We start from the raw sequence: 27,938 nt of genomic DNA on the forward strand, positions 1-27,938 counted from the left end.
CTGAACCTGTCTGAAACTTAATCCATTCTCTTGTTTATAAGAATGAAATAAGAGTAACTGCCTTGACTCCCCCTAAAATTTCAGTGGGGATCAAAATAAATAGCAGATGTATAAATACCTTGAAAACTATATAGCACTATACAGATAGCATTTCAATATTGATAATGAATGGATATGTAAGGCAGAGCAAGCAATAGTCCTAAGGTGAAATGTGATGATAGGGGAAAAAAATCAGGTCGAGCAAAAAATAGGCCTTTAAAAATAGTACATAACCCATGTTTAATAAATATTTATTGAATGAAAGAATGAGTGAAGGTTAGTAAATGAATCACCACAAATATATCTGAATGAAACTATCACAAATGTTTACCAGTCATCTTAAAGGACCCTGAAAATAAAGTTTAGGTTTTGAATGCTATCTTGATATTTTTGTATAAAATAATAAACAGGGACATCTGGGAGCCTCAGTCTGTGCAGTCCCTTTTGGTTTTGGCTCAGGTCATGATCTTCTGGATCATGGGATCAAGCCCAGAATTGTACTCCACACTGGGCACGAAGCCTGCTTGAAATTCTCTCTCTCCCTATCCCTCTGCTCCTCTCATACCCCTGCCCCACTCATGCACACTCCCACTCTTTCTCTCGAAAACATAAAAATAATAAAATAATACAGAACACCCAATTTTGAGCTCCACAGTACAATATTTTACACATAGATACCAGACCCTCTGTAACTGTTAATGTAAAGAATATTGAATGAGCTGATGAGCAAATTCTCATATTCATAACAATCCTAATGTACGGTTTAAAAGAGTTTTAACCTTACTAATTTGTTAGTAGCCACATTAATGGTAAAATATTATAAAAACAGCATTTAAATGTATTGAAAACTTTCTGGGTGGCAGGTATTAAATCCTAGTGACATGTTGTATACATGACCTTAAATGGTGAATACAGTCATTCATGACTATTATTCTCCTCTTAGATTATTGAAACATACACTTTCTAATATTATTGTTTGAGTTATGTGTCTGCACTAACTCTTCCTAGGAGAAACATGCATGCCACTGGTTGAAATTCAGTTCATTTAGGTAATCTCAGGTAGTCATTCAGAAAATGATTTTCAAGTATAACCTATTTCAATGCAGATAAAACTCCAAGCAAGTCTTCAAAGTATTTTCCAAGTTATTTTTTCAATAATACATTACATTAAGAAGACAAAATTGCATTTCCATTGTAAGCAATACATTGAATAATGCTACAATATTTAACTGATATGAACAAAAATTAGTACTAATTATAATTCCTAACATTCCTACTTGCAAATTGTTATGCCATACATCATCATCGCATTTAAGTCCCACCAACAGAAGGTATACAGTGCAGGTATTATGCCCAGTTTATTAATCTATCAACAGAAGGTGGTATCTGCACTAATTAATAATCTGAGCTTCAGTTCATTCAACTATAAATTGAGGTTAATTATGCATAACACTGGATATACATGCATATAGAAACATTCTACACACTTATTTAACCATGGAGAATACAATGTTAGTGATGTGGGAAACAGAGACAGAAGAAAAGTTATTCAATTTCCTTACTGTCTAGAGCCCATGGACAAGTCCTTGAAACAGGAAGAGTGACATCCCTCTAGGGACTCAACTGCCTCCTCCTCAACCTTAATACTTTGCTAAGGGCAAAAGGCAATCCTAGCCTGACTGCTCCCCATCCCAATCGGGATCCTGTAAGTCTACTTTAACATATAGAAATTCCTTTGAAAACTTCCTTTATCTCTAAACCCTTCAAGATTCCTGCTGGCAATCATCCTCAAGCATATGACCACAGATAGAAATCTGAAGGGTCTTATGACTAAGGTTTTATTAGATGGTAATAAATGACCTTTTCCCAACAACAGCTAGCCCCTCAAGTCCTGGAAACCTTGCTTCCAAAATTCCTTAGAGAATTACGCCATCCCTGACCCCCTTTCAACTTGCAAGTGTATAATGGACCACTCCTCACAACCCCGGGGGCAGCAGCTCTTTCTGCCCATGGGTCCTGTCCCTGTGCTTTAATAAACCACCGTTTTGCACCAAAGATGTCTCAAGAATTCTTTCTTGGTCATCGACTCCGGGCTCCATCCCACTGAAACTCACTTACACTCTAAAACTTCATCATTAGTGAGAATGCTAGTGTGTGTTAAGGTATATAGCCACTGATAAAATAACAAATTTAGGGATTCTGAGTGGTGTCAAAAGATCAGAAATTCAAAGATGCAAAAGTCAAATTAGTTTTGTTTTTTGTTTGTTTGTTTTTAATTTCATAGCAGTGGGAGAGTTTAGGCCTTTAGTTACTTAACTATAGATTTTTGCTGTATTGAGTGATCCAAAAAACAGGATTTTATGTATGTATATATTTATATACATACTTACATACATATATACATACATACATATATATGTATAGATCTATAGATATAGATAATCTATGTAATAATATACATGCATGTATGTATACGTATACATATATACGTATATGTATATATGTATACGTATACATACATGCATGTATATTATTGTATACATATATGTATACATATATGTATGTATATTATTACATACATATATGTATGTAATAATGTATTATTATTACATAGATTATCTATATCTATAAATCATAGATTATCTATATGTATACACATATATACATATGTATATATATATTTATATATACTATAGATTTTTGCTGTATTGAGTGATCCCAAACCACGATTTTATGCATGTATACATACATACATATGTATGTATGTATATATACATATACATATACATACATATATGTATGTATACATGCATAAAATCGTGGTTTGGGATCACTCAATACATATATACACACACATACATATATATACACACAATATATATTATATATATATATAAAATATACACACACACACACACATAAGAGATACAAGCACAGGGTTATACCTATATATATATAATACAAGATACAAAAACAAGATTTTTTATATATATACATACAAATATACATATACACATACTCACACAATATCATATATATATATATATAAATGTATATACACACACAACTAAGAGATACAAGCACAGGGTTCATTCCTGATCAATTCTGTAAATCAGTGAGAATGTGGAAAATTAAGGAGAAGTTTTAAGAACAAGTGACTTGATATCTCAATTCTAACTGTTTGGCCTTGGTTTCCATCATTCTGGAGCATGCAGTTTCCATTTAATCAATTGGCTGAAAAGAGAACATACTTTCATGTAATAGTTACAGGTAGACATTTTCCAGAGTTTAGTTCTTTGGCCAGAAAAAATCTGGATAGATCTGGGGTTTACATCATTATCCTCAGAATTGCAATCATTCCCTGTTTCTTCCTGAACATAGTCAACTTTTCAACTTGGTCTTCTCTCCTTTTTTTTTTTTTTTTTTTACTCTCTCTCTCCTTCTCAGTTGCTTTCCTTTTAGTTTTTCTTTCCTCTGAGTCACTTGAGTCCTTTGAGTAGAAACTTCTATACCTGTGGTACATTCTGTATATTGTGTTCTGAGAGCAGGCGAAGGGACTCTGCATGACTCACAGCTATCAGAATCTAGGAAGGCTCTGCAGGTCAAAATCTGTGAGTGCAAGGAGCCCAGGAAATGTTCAGCAACAGGAAATCAGAGAAGTTCAACTAGCAGATAACAGCTCGAGGATTTATCTATGAATATGTCCTTCAGCTAATCAGCAGTGTCCCTGATTTCCTTTTCAGCTTCAAGTTTTGTGTGTTCTGTGATGCCCTGTCACATCAGTAAGAAAGTGCAATCTTGTGACACATCAGAGGTCTGACAAGTTTGGTTCCTCTGAATTCTTTAATTCCCCAAATCTTTGAACTGAGGAAGTGGCTTAGCCAAAATCTTCACAAATATGTCCACAACTAACCACCTACTATATTAAAGGAAACTAAATTGTCATACTTGGCTTCACTTTACTGGAAGTACACCTGCTTGGTAATGTTAGTGGCATTAAAAACAAAACAAAACAAAACAAAAAAAAACCTGTGACTTTTTCCTCCTGCAATTTCACAAAAAGGATCCTGACTTTTAAACTTCAAGATGCACAACCTTTCTCATAAATAATGCCATGGAAATGACAAAAAGCCTTTTCAGTTGGTTTTAAAATTATGAAAGCAATTTGTTTTATTTTCCATTCTAGGCAGGGAACTGAACTGGCTTTCAGAGCTGGCCACCACTACTTTAAGAGGTACTTTCTTTCTTTCTTTCTTTCTTTTTTTCTTTTGAAGATTTTATTTATTTATTTGACAGGCAGAGAGGCAGGCAGAGAGAGAAAGGAGGAAACAGGCTCCTCGTGGAGCAGAGAGCCCTATGTGGGGCTCCATCCCAAGACCCTGGGATCATGACCTGAGCCGAAGGCAGAGGCTTTAACCCACTGAGCCACCCCGGCGCCCCAAGAGCTACTTTCTTTTCAAAGGCTCCATGCAGGGTTGACATTAGCAAAGTTGTGAAACCATTTACCTTTTTAGTTCCCTCATTTCCCCAATTTTTGCCCCTTCTTCCCTTCTCCACACTTTAAAATCACAACATACTCAAGTGCTTTTCAACTCTTACATTCACTTTTACTGAGCCAAGCCCTCAACCCAAAGAAATGTATATGTGTGAAATTTTATTGCAAAAAGCAAGTGGTGGGGGAGGGACATCCTCAAGTAGGATCATAGGGGCAAATTTCTACACTTATATTTAGTAGCAATTTTGAATAACACACAAACATAACTGACTTCTAATGTTTAAATTACAAAGGGCAATATTTCCTAGGAGTCACATTCAAAATATGATTTAAGATTGTATTTGGAGCTTAACTTCCTAAGGCAATCAGCATGTACAAAGAGAAGAATTCTGAATATTCATGATATCATGCTTTCTACAATTTGCAAGTCTAGGTTATACATTTTAAAAGACAAGGATGCTGGCTTGATTTAGATGCATTCATCTCTCATAGAGTTTTCCAAAGATTACTTCTATTTTTTTAATTTTATTTGTATTCGTATTTCCAAGGTTTCATTAATGTGTCTAACACATTCTTAAGTTCACCTATATACTTAATACTCAGCATAATATAGTGTTTAATCTATATCATGTAAGAAATGATGTGACAATATTTTAAACCGAATTCCACAATTTCCCCTCCAACAAGGCTTCTCATTTGCCTCCTATATTCCCTACTTTAATCTGCATTTCTCTGTCACCCAGGATTTTGTAAATTGTGCACTGTACTACCGGGGAATGCCACTCGTGTATACCAGGCTGTGACTATTTCATAAAAATAGCAGTTGTTGGCCTTGTGCGGAGAACAATCGGCATCACGGCTATTGGTAGTTTATAACATCCCTGGATGTTATAAACTCAGACTGCCAAACTCAAAAATTTGACTTACTATTTTACATAAATCATTTCCCTCTTCACTCTGTAGTCAGTCTCTTGATCCTGTCAAATCTACTTCAAAAGCTGCTTCCTCGGGACGCCTGGGTGGCTCAGTTGGTTGGGCAGCTGCCTTCGGCTCAGGTCATGATCCCAGCACCCTGGGATCAAGTCCCACATTGGGCTCCTTGCTCAGCAGGGAGCCTGCTTCTCCCTCTGCCTCTGCCTGCCTCTCTGTCTGCCTGTGCTCACTTGCTCTCTCTCCCTCTATCTCTGACAAGTAAATAAATAAAATCTTTAAAAAAAAAAAAAAAAGCTGCTTCCTCTTTCTCCCTTTCTTACTTCACTGTCTGCCCTTCTAACATCCTCTCACAACTGCCTTCTAACTAGCTTGTCAACTTACCACCTTTCTCCCTGTCTAGTCTGTCCCTGCTGCTGCAAGTTATCTTAATCTCCGGGTTAAAAATGTCTTTAGGGGCTCTGCCTTCTTTAGTAAGCAACTAGATAAAACAGAAATGATTATGTCGTCTTAGGGTGGGTTCCTCCAGAAGCCGACTATGAATCGAATATTCAAACGCAAACAATTTTTTGGTGAAGGGATTCCAGAAAGGAAGGGTAGGGGAACGGAAAAATGAAAGACGAAAATGCAGTGACCAAGGCTGTCTTAGCTGTCAAGTTACTTGTGTTGAATCCTGTCTTAAAGGATTCTAATAGATGTCAAGTAGAAGGTGTTATTTGGCACAGTGAATGGAAGAACTAGGTAATTAGTCCGCCAAATTTGGTAACTGGCTATGGGTTATTCCTTAAGGGATGTTAGTTCTTCAGTATTTCTGGCTGTCCCAATTGTAGGCAGAGCAGGGTCAGTGTGGGGGCGGGAGAGGGGGCAGGGAGAGACACCATCAGGCAAGAATTGCAGGAGGAGGCATTTTTAAAAATCAGGACAGCAGCCACAAAATTGCGCTGAGGAGATACGGGAGGCAAATAGAAGCACATATCTGATGAGGGAACAAAACGCTAGTTGAAGACAAAACTTAAGCTGACACCCCACAACCCCTCCCACCCCAGAAGGGATATATGTGACATTCCTCAGGCACTCCTGGTTGCCCTAAAGCTAAGGAAAGGAAAAACAAATAGTTAACTTAGAGATCACAATCCTGCAACATGATTTTCCCTCAGTTTACAAATGTTTTAGCAATCTACAAGAACAAAGCATTTCTATCAATAACCTGGCTTCCAGAAGGAAATGTAGATACAAATAAATGTCCTTATAATCTGCAGCCCATTGACAGATACTTGAAGCAGGTGGAGTGTAAGGTTCCTCCAGGAAGCTCCCAACTTTCTTCATGTTAATACCTTGCTAGAGAGAATAACAACCTTAACTTGACAATGGAAAGGCCTCAGGTACCTTGTGAGTCTTTTTTTTTAAGCATATGAAAGTTCTTTTGAAACCTCTCTTTTTCTTTCTTCCCTCAACTCCCAAGTACATAATCAGCTACCCCTCACAACCCCAGTACAGCAGGTCTTTCTGCCCAAGCGTCCAGTCCCTGGGCTTTGGGCTTTAATAAGCTGACGTTTTACAACAAAGATGTCCCAAGAATTCTTTCTTGGCCATAGGCTCCAATGCTCACCCCACTGAACCTCACCTGTACTCCCAAACCCCATCATATCCAACAACATCTGTAATCCTTTCATGTTTAACAACAGGCAAGCTTTCTGGACTAATCACTTTTCACACTTCAACCAGCCACCCCAAGATCCTGCCACATGTAGCTTCCCACTTTTCTCAGAAATGCTAGATATTTTCATAATTGCATGACTAGATCCTATTCTTTCCAACCTATTCCTCTGGCCTCATTCTTTGCCCAACAAAGTCTTCAAGAATTGGCTGAAATGTTGCTTTTTCACAAAGGCCTTTTCTCTCAAGTTTTTAATTCCTTTCCAAGATTGTAGATTATCAGATTTTAGCTGTGTCCTTCAAGGAGTCAAGAAATCTATATAGATGCAAATCGTTCATCAATTATCCAAGTATTTCCAAGTAACCACATTTCTGAGAAATGTGTCTTTTCATTTTTATTTATTTTTTAAAATATCTTATTTATTTATTTGAGAGAGAGAGACAGTGAGAGAGAGCATGAGAGGGGAGAAGGTCAGAGGGAGAAGCAGACTCCCCATGGAGCAGGGAGCCCAATGAGGGACTCAATCCTGGGACTCCGGGATCATGATCTGAGCTGAAAACAATTGCTTAACCAACTGAGCCACACAGGCGCCCAAATGTGTCCTTTTATACTTGAATGACTCATATATCATTCTATCATTCAGTGGTAGTGATTGTGATAATTTAAGGAATGAAACATACTGACATTAGGAGAGTACCCTGTATATGGTAACCATAGTGTGTTTATTACTGTTTATTTGCTACATTTACAAACCACCTGCAAAGCTTGCTAAAAATGCAGATCCCCAGACTATAAACCCAGAGATCCTGAGTTAGCAGTTGGGGTCCAAGAATCTAGAATTATGAACAATCACATATAATTATTTTCTTTAGGGCAGTCCATGTTAGGATGACCAAACTCTGGATATGATGGGATGGTCTCAATTCACACCTGTTGTCATGATGTAATTATCACTAATGGTTTCTTTCACTTTTGAAAGTGTCTTCATTTGAAAAAAAAAAAAGTATATGATGAAGTTCTAGAGCCTAGAAGTTCTAGGTTTGAGGTTAGGTGGGGTGAGGTCCAGAGCCGATGACCAAGAAAGAATTCTTGAGACATCTTTGGTGCAAAATGGTGGTTTATTAAAACAGGAGGACAGGACTCATGGGCAGGAAGAGCTGCTGCCCCGGGGATGTGAGGAGTGGTCTATTATGTAAGTCTCTAAGGAATTTTGGAATCAAGTTTTCTAGGATCTTGAGGGGCTAGCTATTGTCTGGGGAAAAGGTTATTCATTACCAGTAATAAAACCTTCTTGTGAGACCCTTTGGATGTATATCAGTGGGCCATACTATCTTGGAGGTTTAGAGATAAAGTTTCCTAAAGGAATTGTTAAACTAGACTTATAGGATCCTGGTTGGGGGTAGGGGGTCGTCAGGCTAGGATTGTCCTTTGCCCTTAGCAAAGCCTCAAGGTGAGGGTAGTTGAGTCCCTAGAGGAGAGTCACTCTGCCTGTTTCAAGGGCTTGTCAGTAAGTAAGGAAATTTAATAATTTTTCTTCTACCTCTGTTTCCCTCATCATATGGACCATATTTTGAAATAACCATCCTTTCGTAAAGATGATGGCTGAATCTATCTATCACAAAATATTTAGCATAGTTATTTATGACACTGTATATTAAATCATATAGCAGAGAAAACTCAGAGAAGGACACAGAAGTGATGGTGAAGATTATTATGGCAATTTCCCTATTTGTTAACCTGTTTCCTGTTGCACCAATGCCTCGTGAATGTAGAGTAGGAATGAAGAGAGATTCTGGAAAGGGGAAAAAAAAACAAAAACCAAAAAACAAAACTTCCTCGCCTTCTTTTGGTCCCTCCTTTGAGCCTGAACAAAAATGGCACTGCTAAGTATGTTTTAATTGCCAAATTTCATTTTAGAAAATAGACACTGCATGTCAAGATTCAGACCATTAGTAAAAGTTTGGAATTTTCAAACATGCTATTTCATAGGCAGTGTTCCTGCCTGCCTGGTCAGATAAAACCAAGAAGATAATGAATCGTGGCTAGCTTTTCAGTGAGTTACAGCTATTAACAGTAATGTGGTAATTGGAAGAGACACTGTAGATCTGTGTGTTTATTCTGGGTTGCCATGTTGTGGCTATAGTGTAAAACTGAGAAATACTAAAAAAACATCAAATATATGTGTCAAGTTAATTTCGCACTTCTTTTGCCTCAGGCTGATTAGCACAAATTGAATTTCCCACTAATAAACTCAAGATGTTAGAAAGCATTATGGAAATGCTATATATGGATTCTGCTGATTATGATTTTTAAAACCCAAGCTCTTTGAACAATTTGTTAATTGTACAAAAATTATTTTATTCCACCCTTACTGAAAGTTTGAAAAAAGGAGATAACTGAGTATTGGAAGGAAGTGATTTCCCACCCCCGACCTTTAACACCAGAACTGTTTATTTTGGTATACTGTTGTAAAACTTGGAAATATCAATAAGTATACTCCGTAGTGGCATAATTTTAAGAGAACATTTTAATAAGCTATTTTAATAAGAATTGACAATAGACTAACATATGTGTGAAATCAGCATTAGACGCTACAAGAAATACTTAGTTTCATAGCTTTAAATTCAAACAAATATAAACAGAGACCAGTTTACTAAAGCACCTTCACCACATTTTATAACTATGTGCCGAAGCATCAGTTTTCTACCAGATGGGATATTTTAGCCATAGACATAATTTTCAGAAAATTGTCTTTAGAGAAAAGCCTATTTTTCTTTATTCACAATAAACTATAGATAGAAAAGAAAGTACTTGTTTAGAAGCATTTGACTTGGGGAAGTGGGTGTAGGAAAGGGTATTGGGACTCTCTCTCTTCCTACCAGTTTCCAAGGAGAACTGATTCTTGATGAGTTTAGAGATAAGGAAGTAGATGGGCTAACAAGTGTTTTCTGGGAATAAGAAATGTCAAGAAGAAAGATGTATATGAGTCTGAAGTTCTAATAAGAGAGGAAGGAATTCCACTTCGCTTTAGTTTTCTCAGAAAAAGAAAGTAAGGAAGAAGAAATAGAGGAAGGGTGGACTGAAAACAACAAAACCTCAGAGCAAGAGTGAATAATTTCACTTCCATTCAGAGACTGGGACGGATACTGGAGGGATGAATAACACTGGGTCTGTTCACGTGGTGCCCCTATCTATAACAGTTTAAAACTAAATAAATGGGAGGGGGAAGCATGAGCTCCTAAAAATAGAAAACTATTCCATTTTAGTCTATTTGGAAATGTATGATAATGTTAGGGGACTGGTTTCTACTCTCAAATCTTTTATTTATCCTTTCTACCTTTTTAGATGGATAATTAAAACAAATAAATTAGTGATCTCAAGATATCTTCTCTAATGAGGTAATAGAGGACCCTTGGGGTCTCGGAGGAGCTGGGTATGCAGCCAATCATCTGTATTATTAAATAATGTATTATTAAATTTAGTACTGCAGTTCAAGGCGACCAAACAATATGATGCCAGAATATTAAAACTGATGATAAATAATTAAGAAAAAACTTCTTATTCATTTGTAGAGTCCAGATATTAAAATATTAAAACTATAAACCTTATATAAGATTTATATTTAAATGCACAAGAAAATTATGTAACCCCCACAATATGGTTCTTAAAATTTACAAATTATATTTAAAAATACATTTTGTCATATTAATTTTGGTCCAAGGAATATTAAAAATTGTGCATACGAAAGGGTGATATTTATAATATGGGTGCTATAAGCAGTGATAACTTAAAACAGTAACACAGAAGACTTACAGAATCTAAGGTCATGGAAACTTAAGTTTAATATCATCTCTGCCACTTATTTGCTATTTAATCTTTTGTAAATTATTTAACATCTCTGGCCTTGAGTTTACTCACGTGTAAAATGGGGATATTAATACCAAATGAGGTTTGTGAGGATTCTTTAATGATTGATATAAGAAAAGTACTCAACGCCACAAAGAGTGTAAAACAGAAATCTCAATAAATCATAATGAATAATGAATCAGTGTGTAACCTCATTTAATGACAGATGAAAAACTCCTCAAACAATTGCAGAATAAAATGTTAAAAAAAAAGTCTTATTTTTGTGTCTCTTAAAATCATCAGGGGTTATGAGCAAATAAGCTCCTGCCTTACTCTGAAGATAGCATGCTTCCCACTGGTCATATCCATAATAAAGATAATTACCCACATATTATAGAAACTACTTGTGTCAGACTACAAATCTCTCTTTCTCCTCGCTTTTACATGCCTATCCAAAGAGACTTCTCAGTAGAAAATATTAATTATATCTTTTTTTTTACTGTTACCTACATTTGCTTTTATTTTGTTTTCTACTTTATGATGGCTAAAGATAAGGCAAATGATTAATTTGCTTTTGACTACTCGGCTATTTTTATAGACAAAATATAAAGAAAAGAAATAAGTATCTATCAAATAAAATGGCTTCATTAGCTGACATTGTGTGATGTTTTCTCTGGTTCCTTATCCTACAAGGGATAAGGAAGGCTATGATTCTTAGCTAACTGACCAACTGAAAGCTGTCCTTTAGAGATAATGATTGTTAGGGAAATGGAATCAAAGTGATCAGTACAATGTACTTGACTTATACCCTACTTCAGAAAGAAGTTGCTAAGAAAGTAAACCTATAGGCAAATATTTATTTATGGTAGTAGATCATGGGACTATATAAACTTAAAAGTAGGTAAAATTAAATTAGGGTGTAGATTTTTTTTTAAATATTTTATTTATCTATTTGACTGACAGAGGTCACAAGCAGGCAGAGAGAGAGGGGGGAGTAGGCCTCCTGCTGATCAGGGGCTCCATCCCTGGACCCTGATATCAATACCTGAGCCAAAGGCAGAGGCTTAAGCCACTGAGCTACCCAGGCACCCCTAGATGTAAAAATTAATAAATGAAAACATTTTGGAAAATGACTTTCTCAAATGTTAAACTTTTTATCAACATGGTCAAAACGTTAGTTTTTTCTTATTTCCCAATCATGACCAAAATGATATGAACATAAAACTTAGGAAGGATTCATTTACAGATACAGATACAAATCAGATACAGATCAGATACAAATCTGATGCAAAATGCTTGGTCAAAGAGATGATTTTACTAGGACAAAGTAAATTTGCACCTTTTTTCAAAATTGAGTTTTGTGTTTAAGTTTTTTGGAAATGACTTGTTAAAACTCAGTTATTTTACATTTTTCCCATCTAATGATCTCCCACCATTAAGCAATAAGAAAAAAACCCCAAAACTAGCTTAGATAAAGGCATTATCTAAATGTTAATTCAAATCTACTAATTTAATAACAGAGAATATAAAAACTAGCTTAATTCTCCTCTTTGAGCAACTCGACTAAAAGAGTGATCTTTCTAAGATTCAAACCTGGCCATGTTAGTCGTTGCTTAAAACCCAGAATGGCTTCTCAGTTCTAACAGAATAAAGTCGGTACTTCTTAGAACAATTTGATTCCACCTATGTAAAGGTTCTTCTCCGCTTCCACTGTCCACTTAACCCCCACTAAATGTGCATTAATGTCAACCAGCTTGTCACTGCTTTCACCTTCTACACTGCTTTATGAGGCTGTGCTTTGTATCTGTTAGGCCTTGTCTCGAAGATATTTCCTCACAGCTAGCCCTCCACATATAAAATATCCACCCCTTAGGACCCATCTAAAGGTCCTCACCTTACAAAGCCACTTCTGATGTCTCCAAATGGGATCAACCTTCTCTCCCAGCCCTGTACTAAGGTCATTACATAAATACACATCTCTCATTTCTCATCACATGCTGGCATGTCTCCTTGTAAATCTGGCAGTGTCTTCAAGGACAGGGATGGACTGTTGTACTTTCCACTCACAAGAATGTGATCTACTTAAGGGCAAAAATGTCGTTTTATTGAATACTGTCTCTTCAGGGTCTAATAGTGCTTGGCATGTAGTATGTACTCAGTAAATAAAATAAATACATCACTGGATAAGTAAATGAATAACTTAATCTCATTCCAATGTCCTGGCAGTGTACCTGATGAAAATACATCTATAATAAAAAGTGGCCAAATTGAAGTGATCCCAAAGGGGACACTGGTTATTACTACACTTTTGATTTCTCCATGACCATGTATCTACACCCTATCTGGGCCACATATGGGTAAACATTTTACGAATATGTTCCCAATTCCTCATTTATAATGTAAGCAAAATTTCTACGTATTTTGTGTCAACAATTAATTAATAAGCTAAATCTTCCTATCAGTCACACATCAGACAAAACTAATATGAAGAGTTCCTCTTAACAACCTCATCACTGTCCACTTGTACATACTGAAGAGAATGTTAGCCTACAGTCCCTGGTAGTTCCTTTTCAAAGGCCTCTCCTGATTTGTGTGAACGTCCCCAGTCACAGTTTAACTTAAGAAAACAAAATAAAACAAAACAAAAACAAACAAAACAAAACTCTACTAAATCCTCATCTGAGTTGTTGGGTAAATATGGAAAACATGAAAGCTATAGTTGTCCCTGAAGTGAAAGGACAGGGCACATTTCTTTTTTTAAAGATTTTATTTATTTATTTATTTGAGAGAGAGAGTAGGCACAAGTGGGTGGGGGAGCTCAGGGGCAAGCAGACTCCCTGCTGAGCACAGGACACCCACCACCACCACCATCACCCACCCCCCTCCCACCAAGACAGGGCTCAATCTCAGGACCCTGAGCCAATACTAAGAGTTGGATGCTTAACCAACTGAGCCACCGAGGCGCCCCAGTACAGAGTAGATATATAATCTCGCTTTATTTTGGAAATATATTGGTCAAAGCTTAGATACACAGCATTAAACTACATTCTGTGAACATTAGAAAAGTAATACAAATCATAGGTAAGTAAATTTTCTTATGTTGTACACCATATAAGTTTATATCCCTTTAAAAATTCAAGCTGCTACCTCTTGATTGAAGGTTACTATTCTCTAAAAGTCTAGGGGTAAGAGACAAAGCATTGAACTTCTAAACTCCTCTGAATTGAAAAATAAATATCAGAGATAAGAAAGATCTGGCTAGATTACAGCTACCTGTAGCAAGGATCAAGAACACTTTGGGGCTATTTCCAGGAAGAAGAAAAAGAGGCTACAGTAAAGAACTTTATTTAGCTACTATGTCTTCTCTTTTTTTATTTTTACAAACAATTAGCTATTGACCAGAGTCAATTATGAAGGTTTTTCTTAGTTGTTTTCATTTGTTCGTTGTGGTTATTTAAGGTTTAGTTTCATTTTATTTTTTTTTATTTTTTTTAAAGATTTTATTTATTTATTTGACAGAGAGAAATGACAAGCAGGCAGAGAGGCAGGCAGAGAGAGAGGAGGAAGCAGGCTCCCTGCTGAGCAGAGAGCCGGATGCGGGGCTCGATCCCAGGACCCTGAGATCATGACCTGAGCTGAAGGCAGCGGCTTTAACCCACTGAGCCAACCAGGCGCCCCTCATTTTATTTTGTTTTTAATAAAAGGTCCCATTTCATTTTGGGAAAGATTAGCAAGATGGAGAGGTGGAAACTGGCACCCAGCTTGACATTTTCTGTTTTCAAGTTTCCCAGTCCTAAGGACAACATGGAGCCCTGCTACATCAGAAAGTGAACATATCTGGGAGAGGGAGATGAGCATATCTGAGAGACTACAGATAGGAAAGGCAACAAATGGGTAAGAGTCAGCAGGAAAAGATCATTATAGCCTCTTAAAACCACCACCAAAACTTTTATTTTTAACAACTTATAATGCATTATACATTCCAAACTATATACAAAGTACTTAGTTAAGGCAAAATCAAGATGTCACTAATTCCACTGCTACCATTTGCATTGATATGGATGGACCTGGAGGGGAGTATGCTGAGTGATATAAGCAGAGAAAGACAATTAACATATGGTTTCACTCGTATGTGGAACATAAGGAATAACATGCAGGGCCATAGGGGAAGGGAGGGAAACTGAAGGGGAGGAACTCGGAGAGGGAGACAAACCATGAGAGACTCTGGGAACCAAAACTGAGTCTGGGAACCGGAAAGGAGGGGGTGGGGCGATGGGGTAACCAGGTGATAAGTATTAAGGAGGTCACTTGTGGTGATGAGCACTTGATGTTATACACAACGAATGCATCATTGAACACTACATCAAAAACTAATGATGTACTATATGCTGGCTAACAGAAAATAATAATAATAAAAAATTCTAATCTGGATAAAAAACACCTAGCTCAAATAAGAAAGTTTAGATAGATCTAAGAAAATTAGATCAAATCTTTTTCTTCCTTCTTCCCTTCCTTCCTTCCTGCATTCCATATCAAGAAACCATGATGTTCAACTTACAGATGAGACGGTTAATTTTGTTATATTTGTGGGTAATATTGCTCATTTAAGTGCTGGACGTAGATTTAAAAAAAAATGAGACCCACAGAATACATTGTGTTCTCAATTATTTAAAAAGTGACTAAATGTTCTCTCAATTGTTTTATCTTTATCTCACTGGACACAAACATTTCCTCTAGAAAATGGTCAGAAAGAGAAAAGAAAAGTAAAATTAAATATAGTATAAATGGCTGTGTATGTGTGTTTATTGTTACCACTGTGGTACATATTTTGTTTGAGAAAAAACAAATTTTTGGCTAATTAGTGGTTTGTGAATTGTGGTGAAGTTAAATAGTCATCATCTTTATTAACTCTGACTCTATCTCCAAACAAAAAGTTCAATTATTTGCTTATTTATTTATTAAATGAGTACTAAGTGTTTATTATGTTCCAAGTGCTATGCTAGTTTTTGGAGGATATAAAAATGAAAGAAAGAAATTTTGCCTTCATGACATTCACAGTCTAGCAGAGGATATACCTAACACAGGAAAATGGCAAATGTTCAGTATATGTTTGTGTGATAAATACATGAGTAATTATAATGTGATATGTTCTAGAAGTAATTTGTATATTTGTATGCACATGTGTGTATGTTTTATAGGGACTGTAACCGTGCTGTGAAGAATGCCGACTGTATATATTCACGACATGGTTACAGACTGCATACCTTACATTCCTTTTCTTGGAATTATTACAAACAAAACCTTTCAAGAAGAGGTAGAAATAGCAGTAGTTTCCTTCTTGTTAATTAAACTAACCTCTGACAATTGTAATACTTCAACTTTTGTGAAGGGTCCTGAAGACAGGATATTTTACATGGCTACATTTTGCTTTTTTAATACTTAGTACCTCTTTCATTACAGATTGAGCACAACTATAATTAATACCTTAAAAGAAAGTCACAACATAATTTCACGGATTTGTTTTAAACTTTTAAGAACTTCTTATTAAAGAGTGCTTAGCATTGTTCAGTAACTCTCTTATGCTGAATAGCGATAATCATAGCCAGTTTTAACTGAACAATTAGCATGTGCCAGCTTCTATGATAATCATTTTATATGCATTTTTAATTTCCCAACAATCCTGCAAGATAGAAATTATTATTACCTCTCTCAAAATAGACAAAATACGGTTCAGAGAGTTTAACTGAATCAGTTCCTAAGATCATTCTGCCTCCAAAGCCTGGGCTCCTTCTACCAGAAAGGCGCCACCCCACAAATACCCTAAAAGAAAGAATCCATGTCCTTCTGACCATAGCCTCCAAATTGTGTTTTTAGCTGCATGTCTAATTAAAAAAGCATGTCCAGGGCACCTGGGTGGCTCAGTGGGTTGGGCCTCTGCCTTCGGCTTGGGTCATGATCTCAGGGTCCTGGGATCAAGTCCTGCATCAGGCTCTCTGCTCAGTGGGGAGCCTGCTTCCTCCTCTCTCTCTCTGCCTGCCTCCTGCCTCTCTGCCTACTTGTGATCTCTGTCTGTCCAATAAATAAATAAAATCTTTAAAAAAAAAAAAAAGTGTCCAACCATCTTCCACCTTTGATTGAATTATGTTGTCCAAACTGGTAAGTATGCAGTTTACTAAAGTTAGTGAGCTAATTTGTTTTGCTTTGTTTTTAATTTAGAAGCTAAATAGGATACAGAAATTAGAAAGTAGACACCTTCAAAATGCATACCAGTTATAGAAACAAATGTTTTAATTTGAGAATCCCATACTTAAAATACTTTTTTAAGTTCCAACTATCCTAGATCATGAGTGTTTTGCTCTAAGTTTGCTTAATTTAAAATTTGCATTGCTTCTTTAATAGTTTATATTAAAGTTTAATTTTTGCTGATGGAAAATAACATACCATCATTTGGTAAGTTGAAACATTAGAGCGACATTTTTCTTTTCTCCTCCTACTAATTTTATTTTATTATTTTTTTAAAGATTTCATTTATTTATTTGACAGACTGAAATCACAAGCAGGCAGAGGCAGGCAGAGAGAGGAGGAAGCAGGCTCCTGGCTGAGCAGAGAGCCTGATGCGGGGATCGATCCCAAAACCCTGAGATCATGACCTGAGCCACGTGACCCTCTCCTACTGATTTTAAAAAGAAATTGTTTTTGCATTTTTCTCAGTCATGTGGTTTATTTACCTCATAACACAATTTGATCTGAACATTAGCAAGAACAGAATTAAAAATATATACTACTTTTTAAGAAATATATGAAAGTATTAATATTGATTGGCTGTGCAGCCTATCTCAAAATAACACAATACAATTTCAGCAGGGATTATAATCTCAGAAATTTAACAAATTTTTTGTTAACCTGAAAACAACTTTAAAACAGTAGTGCATCACAATTTTGAATTCTTCTGCTAACTATCCTGCATTCACCTCCATAACTAGCATGGTAGTTCTTATACACGTTGATCATGGGTATTTGGGGAAATCAATCTCAATTGAGTAATAGAAGTTAATGAGCTCCCTGTGTATTTCTCATTTTGGCCTTCAGGCTGTTTGTGATTGGGCTCTAATCTAAGTTTCTAGTCTATTCTCCTGGGGCTCCTCTACATGGACTTTCCATTGCAACCAGACTTGTGTTTTTGCCAACATCAGATGGTGCATATCCAATTGCTGTCTTCCTCTCCTTTACCACACCAGACTCTATTTATCCTTCACTATCAGCTTTCTAAATCTTGCTTACCTACCCTACTCTAATTGAAATACAGAAACCTTTCACAAAGTCTTCTAACAAACTTCTGAATCAACAACCAAGAGTAGTAGAGGATTCGCAGAATCTGATGCCAGACCACTTAGGTTCAAATCCCAGCTATATCACTAGGAGGTATGTGATTTTTGACCAAGTTATTTAACCTCTGCTCTGGGAGGCATCTCTTCTGTAGAATATATGGATAACAATAGAAACAAAATGGAAGTTGATATGCTAATACCCATAACATGTTCAGAGCAGTGTGATATATTGGTGGTCACTGAGCTAGTATTAAAAAAAAAAAAAAAAGTCGGATTCATTACAAAACTGTAGCTGCCTACCACTTGTTGCTGGTATTTACTTGTTGCTTTTTTTTCTTTACAATCCATTTAAAGGGCTTTACAGTAAAGGGATAGTTCTGAGCTAATGAATTTGGAAAAAAGAAAAAAAAATCAGGTTACTCATTGATGTTAAAGGAAAAGGGACCAGCCAAATCTCCCTCAGAAGGAACTGCTCAGGTATATTAAGGAATCATTATCATCCTCTTCAGTGTATAGAACTGTTCACATTATTTTATTTTAAGCTAGTATAATTTTAAAGTTTTTAGCTTATTTAATGACACAGCAAATACAAAATGTGACAAAAATGAAAAAGAAATAGCAGCAACATGAATCTTATTATTTAAAAAAATTAACCACCAGTAGCATCTCACACTCAAATTACTATGTCCTTCCATAGCATATGTGACTAAAGAAAAATAAATTATGGAAAAGGAAACCAGGAAATAACTGTATCAACAATAGAATATCCTATTTTCTGCAAAGACTCAAAGACATCTCTGGAGTGTCAAAGGCATGTCCTTCAATATTTAACTTTTTCACTCTTTGTTCCCCATCTCAAGTTGAACAATACGTTAATTATCCGATGAAGCGTTATAATTACTCTAACAGTTCCACTCTTACTTATAATTACTGCATCAACACTTTCTTTTTCATATGCTTCAATCTATACCTATTACATTGTCATGATGAAGACACATTAACATTATAATACCGTATAATTAGCTGATGAGCAATTAAATTATTCCACTGCTCTTGTTCCTCTTTGCCAAGAGGTTGCTTCCAAGCTCTATTATCTCCTCTTTCTCTAGAGTTTGCTTTAGTGGTTTCTCCCCCCACCCAAAAACAAAGAGGCTCATAAGCTGTATTCAAAGCATTTGATTTCAAATTCAGAATGGATAAGTGCTTGAGTCGATGTTGGTCGAAGAACTAAATTGGCATTACAGACAAGTTTAAAATTATTTTCATTTTCTTTCTATGATAGAAAGAATTGCAAGTCTGTGCAATACAATAAAACACTGCAGGGTCATTCTTTCTAAATACTCTTTTTTTTTCTTGTTTATTTAAAAAAATAAAATTCTCCGTAATTTATAAGAAAATTGTTTAAATACATTAAATTCAATCCGAAATATAGCCCTCATGAATTATCTTATAAGTACTTCAATTTGAGCTTTGAAGCTTTGAAGATGTGAACATATAATAAAATCATGAATCATATAATAAAGCCATAGATAACTAACTATATCAGTATGCTGTCTAGTGAAAGCAACCAAGAACTTGCTTCACTGATTCTTTTTTTTTCTTTTAGTTTTTCTTTATGCTGTATATCAGTTTTTGAAAGAAAAAAAATATATATATATCCTTCTGACTTGTCCAGTGGGCATTAAATAAGTTTTCCATTACATGCTCATGATCTGTCTTTGTGATTTTTAGTTTCTGGTCCTAGGAAGTTTGCTATGAGCGAACAGATCTCTCTCTCCCCTTGGTTGAGGCCTTACTTTAGTCCAAATAAGCTTTAGAACTAATTGGAATACAATTTTAATGACTCCAAAACACGTGGCGTCCACATGGTTTATCACTGTGATCACTCGCTGCATCTATATTGCAAACTAGCTCCATGGTTTCGTCCATATTTTATATGAGAACTAAATCTTTCTTAGATAATTACTTTGGAGTAACATTATGAGCTATGAAAGAAAAGTGGAGTTCATTTTACAAGCAAGGCCCATTTCAATAAAATGACTTTTGTTGTCTCAGCTTAGTTTCCTTAGCTATGAGGCAGAGGAAAATCTATTGAGTACAACAGTCTTATATGCAGGAACTTGCCTCTTCACCAAGAAAAGCCTGATGGGCCTTGCCAACTTCAGAAAGCTTTTTAAGATTATTAGTATCAATATACTTGGAAAGTTATGATCAGGAAGTTACCTCTGACTTGATACAGGAAAATGATTAAGTTCTTGCTTAAGTGACAACTGCTTCTGCAATAATCCTGTGACTTTCAAAGTCCTTAAGCATAATTTGGTATTTTTAAACTGAAAAGGACTCCTGCTTTTACAGGGGTGCATTGTTTATTTTGCCTCCAGTCAAAAATAATCTCTCAACCCCTGACAAACTGTATTATTATGGTCAATTCATTTTTGAATTCTGTTATAGAAAAAAAATTAGCTAAACATTAATGAAGGAGAATCTCTATGTAGAACAAAGAGGTAGGCTATACTTTTTATTAAATATAACTTGATCTACTGACAGATATTAAAGTTCAAAGGGTATCAAAAAGCAATCAAGATTAACACATGTAAGAATTTTAGATAGAATGTTAGCTGGAATAACTCAAGATGTTCACTCCAAATTATTAATATCTTATAGACAAGAATCTTACATTGATTTTAATAATTTATACACAGTAAAAATGCCTAATATTTTCACCTCTCATAAATAGGGTTCAGTGTATATAGGTTAAAAGCAGAAGTTGGGGCACCTGGGTGGATCAGTTGTTAAGTGTCTACCTTCAGGTCAGGTCATGATCCCAGGGTCCTGGGATCGAGACCCGCATTGGGCTCCCTGCTCAGTGGGAAGCCCTCTTCTCCCTCTCTCAGTCCTCCTGTTTATGTTCCCTCTCTCACTGCGTCTCTCTCTGTCCAATAAATAAATAAAATCTTAAAAAAAAATATAGGGAATAAGAACCTGATCTTTGAATCAGGCCCTGCTGCAATACTTCCCACCTATATGACCTTGAACAAGTTATTTAATCTTCCTGAGTCTATTTTGCAGCTATAAAATAACAGCCAACACCTACCTTGTGAGGCTACTAGAAGGATACAATGAGAAATTTAATGTAAAGCACTTAGCATAGTGCCTAGCATAATGTAATCACTCAATAAATATTAAATAGTATCATTATTCGCTATTATCAGCTTAAAGGTTATTTTTCTTTCTGTTCTTTGGAAAACACCTCATACAAAGTTTATAATCAGCAGGTGCTATGATGTCTCATAAAATATTTGATATGGAAAAGATTTTGTTTTTTTAGTCCAACTGCTTTATGTGCATTTTCTAGGGACATAAGTTTAATTAGTGCCCAAGTTAGTACTACATGCAGTGCCCTCACTCCCAGTAGGAGGCCTTTCCATTATATCATTTTATTTAAGAGAGACCTGCGAAATATGAATAATTGGATTATAGTCTTTAAAAAATATGACACTTTAATCATATACACAAATTACAACCTGAAACAAAATTTGAATTCTATAATCAGTTGTAGCCCATTGGGGCTCTTGTCATTATTCAATATATAATACCAACAAGTTAATTTTTTCTACATAAAAATAAATTCTATTTTCTTTTCTTGGAAAGGGAGAGAAAGAGTGAGAAGAGGGTCATGGGGAGGAGCAGAGGGAGAGAGAGAATGTCAAGCAGGCTCCACAAAAATAGTTTCATCCAGTGAGAAGCCTGACATGGGGCTGTATCTTATGACCCTACCATTATGACCCAAGCTGAAATCAAGAGTTGGATGCATAACTGACTGAGCCACCCAGACCCACCACCCAATTTCTATTCTCAATGCCGATTTTTCTGCCACCTTTCATTAAAGTACTGAGTTTTTGCTAGTCTACTCAACCATCCCCATTTTAAACACAGTGCCATTGTTACTATATTTCTTTCACAATGAAGTAATCTAATTTCTTCTGAATTTTTTTTCTTCCATATTCAGGACTGCTATTCTCACATAATAATAAACTTTAACATCTACTGGCTTTGAAAATTCTTTTTCAACATTCTCTTGAAAACTAAAATTTCAACCCCTAATTGTAAAACTTTTAATGGCAGTATTCAATCGTTCAAAAAACATAATACTGTTACTGCTTTCTGGAGGATCTTATTTCCATATCTCCTAAAACTGATGCCCTAATGGTTAAGAAAAACTCTCATATCTGCAAATCTTAGTAATAGAAACAGGAAACACAGATGACCCCAAATGAGGCTGGTAATACTAGCCTGTCTTTCTTTCTTTCTTTCTTTCTTTCTTTCTTTCTTTCTTTCCTTCCTTCCTTCCTTCCTTCCTTCCTTCCTTCCTTCCTTCTTTCTTTCTCTATTTCCTTTTTCCCAGTACAAATGGTTACTTGTTTTGATTGGAAACTACAAAGACTGACAAGACTTTCTGAGGTAGGTAGTAATTCAGAACAGTATCTGGCACCAATGTGGTCAAAGATCTAATCACGGGCCTTCTGCACTTTGTTACCAATCACGTAATAACAGTAATATAATAGTCATCAAAAGCTTTATCCTCACTGTAATTTGCTTTTGTAATTCATTATGTTACGTGATCTCACCTAAAATTATTGATAATTAAGTATGTTTTCTCAGCTTGTCCTCTGGGACTTGGATTCCTACTGAATGGTTGAACATATTATATGAAAATAAAACTATTTTTTTGGTATCCTATGGTAATATGACTCCCCTTTAGTTTCCAAATCACATTCCAAGAAGCATCTTTAGAAGATCCAAGCTACTACTGAAGATCTGGGCTCAGGCAGGGTTAAGGAAGAGTGGAGAGTATCTGGAAATGTGACTTAAAGGCACCAGCATGAAAGGTAGATAAGAGTTAGGGCTGACAGATGAACATTAAAGGTTTCTATCTCTGTTCTTAAAGATGAGCCACCGCTGTGTCCAAGAATAGCTTTTACAATCAAAGGAGTCTGCTGAAATAACCAAGAGTGACAATCAGCTCTTAACTTCAAAAGGGAACTTGGCATTCCCTGAGCCTTCATTTACAAATGTCCAGGAGTTTATTTCGGACAGAGATGAGCACTTCTGGCTACCCTCCTCACCACAAGGACAGATACCAAACTCATCTACTCTGTGTCATCAGTCTACTCTAGGGAATGAATCATTATAGACTTAACTGGTGTTCAGGGATGCTCTGATCTCAGCTGTTACATCTCACCAGCTACAGTTTGCCTCTGAAGAGGAGGATTTGAATAAATGACTAAAGGTGGAATGGCCAATGCACAGTCACATTTCCAGACATGTGAGATGGCAGAGAGAACATAAGAAGAGTAGTTTTGAATAGAGATATGGAAAGTCCAATGATGGAGATACCTACTTTTATAATGAAAACAAAGCAAAACAAAAGGAAATAGAATCACAGTAGCTCAATATTACAAGAGAACTAACAGAACAAAATCACCCCTTCCTTTTACAGAGGAACGGATTGAGGCCCAGGGAGGTTTATAATGAAATGTGTGCAGTTTTGAAAAACAAAAACAAAACGTGCCATTAACCACGTTTGCCACAAAGTAAGTGGTGGAACAGCTGATAGTTCAGTTTTCTGACCCTAGAGCCTGGCAATAACAAAAGCAGTTAGGGAGTATTTTTCTGTTTATAATTAAATGTGTGCGGTTTGGGGGGGGGGAAGAAACACTAAGGAAAAGTACAAGATGCTCTAGATCTGACACTTAATGACTCCTACATAAGTTCCCTTTTATACATTTAATATCACCTACCAATGCTGTTGATTTATTTATCATTTATCATATTTATCAATTAATATGATTTTACCATAAAGAAGAATTTTGTGTTACAGGCCAGTGATTGTTACCTGATTCAAATTACCTGTTGGCCATTGTATAGCAATGGGAAATTCAACAGCCAGGAAATTTGGGAATCATGGCACAAATTTGTAAGGTCTAATGGAGAAATTTCTTTAAAGAGTGATATTTCATCTTAAAAGAGTCATGTAACATTTTCTATTTGCTTATTTTTATGGAAAAATAATGTTTCTTTCCAAAAGTTCTGGGTAAATTAATGTTGCAAACATGTACAAGTTTTGTTCTGCCTAACATTGTGGAATTCTGTGTATTCTCAGGAGTTCATATACCTTGCATAGACTAATTATAAGCTATCTCCCTTTCCCTATTTATAAATCTATCATAGAAATAGGTACAAAGAACTGAGTGAAAAATAATCCATTATATAAAGTCTTTTTTTCTGGTTCTCTGTTCCTTGTAATAGCAATTCCTCTCAAAACAAAACAAACCACATACTTTTAGGGAAAGAGAATATTTTCATTTAAATTTTAACTGTATATTTTAGTGTTATCCTAAAGCAAAGTAGAAAATATGTTTAATTGCATACCTCCAACATCCCTTACACCTAAACAAAATCCACCTGTATTTCTAAATTACCCAGCATTGTTAAAACTCAGTATTTATCTATTTTGAATAACTTATGACTATCAATTGACTAATCAGATTAAAAGTACTAAATATTCACTTTAATCTCAATAGCTCATCTAAAATGGATATGGATAAGATAAAAATATAAATTGCATTTCACAAAAATCATAGGATTTTTCAAGAATGGAAAGAACCTTAATCTTCTCATTCTCCCATCAGCCCATGCTTGAAGAGTCTCTACATAATAAATTTTTTAAACAAATATTTATAGGATGCTTGGTATGTGATAGTGCTAAGACAGTGTCCTTCTTTTCCTGAGTTTAAAGTATAGTGATCAGATAGTAAAGAAACATAAATAAGTAAAAAGTAAATTGTGATGGGTTCTCTGCAGAAAATTGAAACAAAGTGACATAATTCGAATGATGTGTGGAGAGGGTTTATGCTTTATTTTGTCTTCATGAGAGTCCTGTCTGAGAGATGAAATTTAAACTTAGTCCTAGCCTGACAGGAAAGATGTGATACATGTAAAGTCAAAAATGAAAAATCTCAGGACGATAAAACAACTTACCAAGTCCCTAAGACAGGAACAGAAAGAATGTCATGTAGCTAGAGCAAAGTGGTTCAGGAAGGGGAGGAAAGCTAGCAACAACGAAATCCTATAGGAGTTCATGGTTTTACAAAAGGGTACAGAGTTTGGATTTTACTTTAAGTACAATGGGAACACTGAGTGTTAAAGTTATAGAGTGATGGCATTATGTATTTTATTTCTCTGTTTAAATCATCATAACAATTGCATAAAGTACAGATTGCAAGGTCTGTGGCTGGAAATAGTAAACTAGGGTGGTAGCTCCTGCAGTTTGGACCAGAAGAGAGCTGAGAACAAGTACATGCATTTAGGGAATGTCTGGAGGAAAAAAAATCAGTGACATTGGTTGATGGTTTGTATAGGGTGGGGGAGGGGAAGATTAGAAATCAAAGATAATCCCTAGATATTTGGCTTAAGCAACTGAGCAGGCAAAAATGCCATGATTTGAGGTGGAGAAGATTGGGGAATAACTAGTTGCCACTGGGAAGAGGGAAGTTAAGAATTCTCATTTGCTTATGTAAATTTTGAAATCTATATTTTATATCAAAATGAAGATGTCATAGGCAGTGACATACTTAAATCCAGATTTGAAGGGAGGTGACGGAGCTGAAGACGTCTATTTGAGAATCATGGCAGATACATAAACTACAGGACTGGCTGACATCATCTAAGGTAAGTATGTTGATAAGAAAAAAATACTTCTGAAACACATCAACATGCAGAAAACAAGCAGAGGAAAAGGTTCCAGTAAAGGAAAATGAAACTATTTAGTAAGTTTACTTGGAAAAAAAAAATTAATGATACAGTTAAATGTAGGCAAAGCAGTATGTATCTATCTCATGTATATTTAAATACATCACATATAATATAATAAGTGCTCAACCCATATGTGTAAAAATGTGTATGTATAAACATATATGTCATAAGTATTCACATACCAAATGGATTTTGGGTAAAATGAACCCCCACACCTATGTAAAATACAGACAAAGACACATACTTTCCTACTGACTACTCCTTGTGTTTCTTAAGGCTTAAGGCTATTTGCAAACCTTTCCACCAGAGATATGTTTTCCTCTTCGCTACTTTATACTGAGTACCTCTACTGTCTCCAGCCTGTAGAGCTGGAGCTTCACCAGTTCCCCTTCCATCGCTTCATCCTCACCATCTTTCGAGTTTGTCCTTTCCACCCAACCCCCATCTCTCCATCCCCTGAGCATTACACCCTTCTCACTCAACTGTCTATAAACACAGTATTCAAGTTCACCCTCATGCCCACTGATGTGTGACCAAATCCATCAGTATGCCTAAAGGGATGAAGGCCTTTTATTTTATTAGGAGCACTGCTCTAGGTTTTAAAGAATAAAAAGTGGGCCAAGTCACTGTAGGCTTCTCTAGTACAGTTGGGTCACTCTTTGTACATTCAGAGATGCTTCCAGGGAGTCCCACAAAAAGGTAATTACCTGGAGAATTATGTTTTTCCATCAACTAGAATTTCTGTTGGTCTATTAATACGATAACTATTCAGGTACTCCATTCTGATTATTTAAATGTGAACACTGATGGCACCAATGATATTGCTTTATCTTTTAAGACATGAAAAGTCTGAAACAGCAACCCTCCTTTTCCAACTGTGCTGAATTAAATACATTTTTGTTAGATGACATCATTGTTATTTTTATGCAATTAACTTTTGGTAATGAAATATGTATTGCTTCCTCAAATTTTAACAATTTTAAGTGTGAGAAGAAACATGAAAATAGTTTTAAGAAAATATATCAACTATAGCTCTTAAATAACATTGTTAAAATACAAATTCGACACCTTTCTTCTTAACCTCCTTAATCCTCTGAACAAGAAGGATTTTTATACAGGATTTTTAATGGGCCTATATTTTCCCAAATCAGACAAAAACAATAAATAAATATAAATCTCTTAATGGGTATGTACATCACATGGGTCACCTATAAATTAGTGCAATGTGTATGAAATCTTTTGTGTTGATACTTTTGATGGAAATATGGAATATATTTTGACATCATATTTTATTACATACAAAATAAGAGATATCCATGTAGGATGATGAGACAAGACAATAAAATTAATTAATTCATTGACATGGGGGAATCAGACTATAATGATAAAGCTCCCAAGAGGAATAAAATCCAAGAGAGAATTTTGCAATTTCATAGAAAATTAAGAAAAATCATAAATGATTAACAAAGAAAGAACCCATTAGAAAGGAAGTTTTTGTAAAGGTTGTGAGATAATTAGCCAGATTGCCCTCTATATCACACACCCTTTAGAAATACAAAATAAAACCAGCATCAAATTTTTACCTAACTGGAAAAGTTTAGCAAGTATGTAATAAAACTGAGATTTTCTCAGTCCTGGCAAAAATTTCAGCAACTCTCTGAAAAACAAATTAGTTTCAAGGATCTAAGACCTTACAAATGGCCATATCTCTTGCTTCAGTAATTATACTTTCTCAAATCTATCCTAGAAAATATTTACCATTAGGTATAAACAATTTTATGTGCAAGGATATTTTCCCAACATTATCTGTAATTGTGGAAGTTTGAAA

The 27,938-nt window shown here is 35.6% G+C and overlaps 1 protein-coding gene across 4 annotated transcripts in view; it reads right to left on the reverse strand.

Moving 5' to 3' along the window:
• The window catches only part of ERBB4 (erb-b2 receptor tyrosine kinase 4), a 1,164,764-nt gene that overhangs the window by 602,411 nt on the left and 534,415 nt on the right, over window positions 1–27,938 (reverse strand). The window lies entirely within an intron of this gene.

The sequence above is a fragment of the Mustela putorius genome, unplaced genomic scaffold, assembly GCF_011764305.1.
Source record: "Mustela putorius furo isolate JIRA1106 unplaced genomic scaffold, ASM1176430v1.1 tig00000275_pilon_pilon_pilon, whole genome shotgun sequence".
NCBI lineage: Eukaryota > Metazoa > Chordata > Mammalia > Carnivora > Mustelidae > Mustela > Mustela putorius.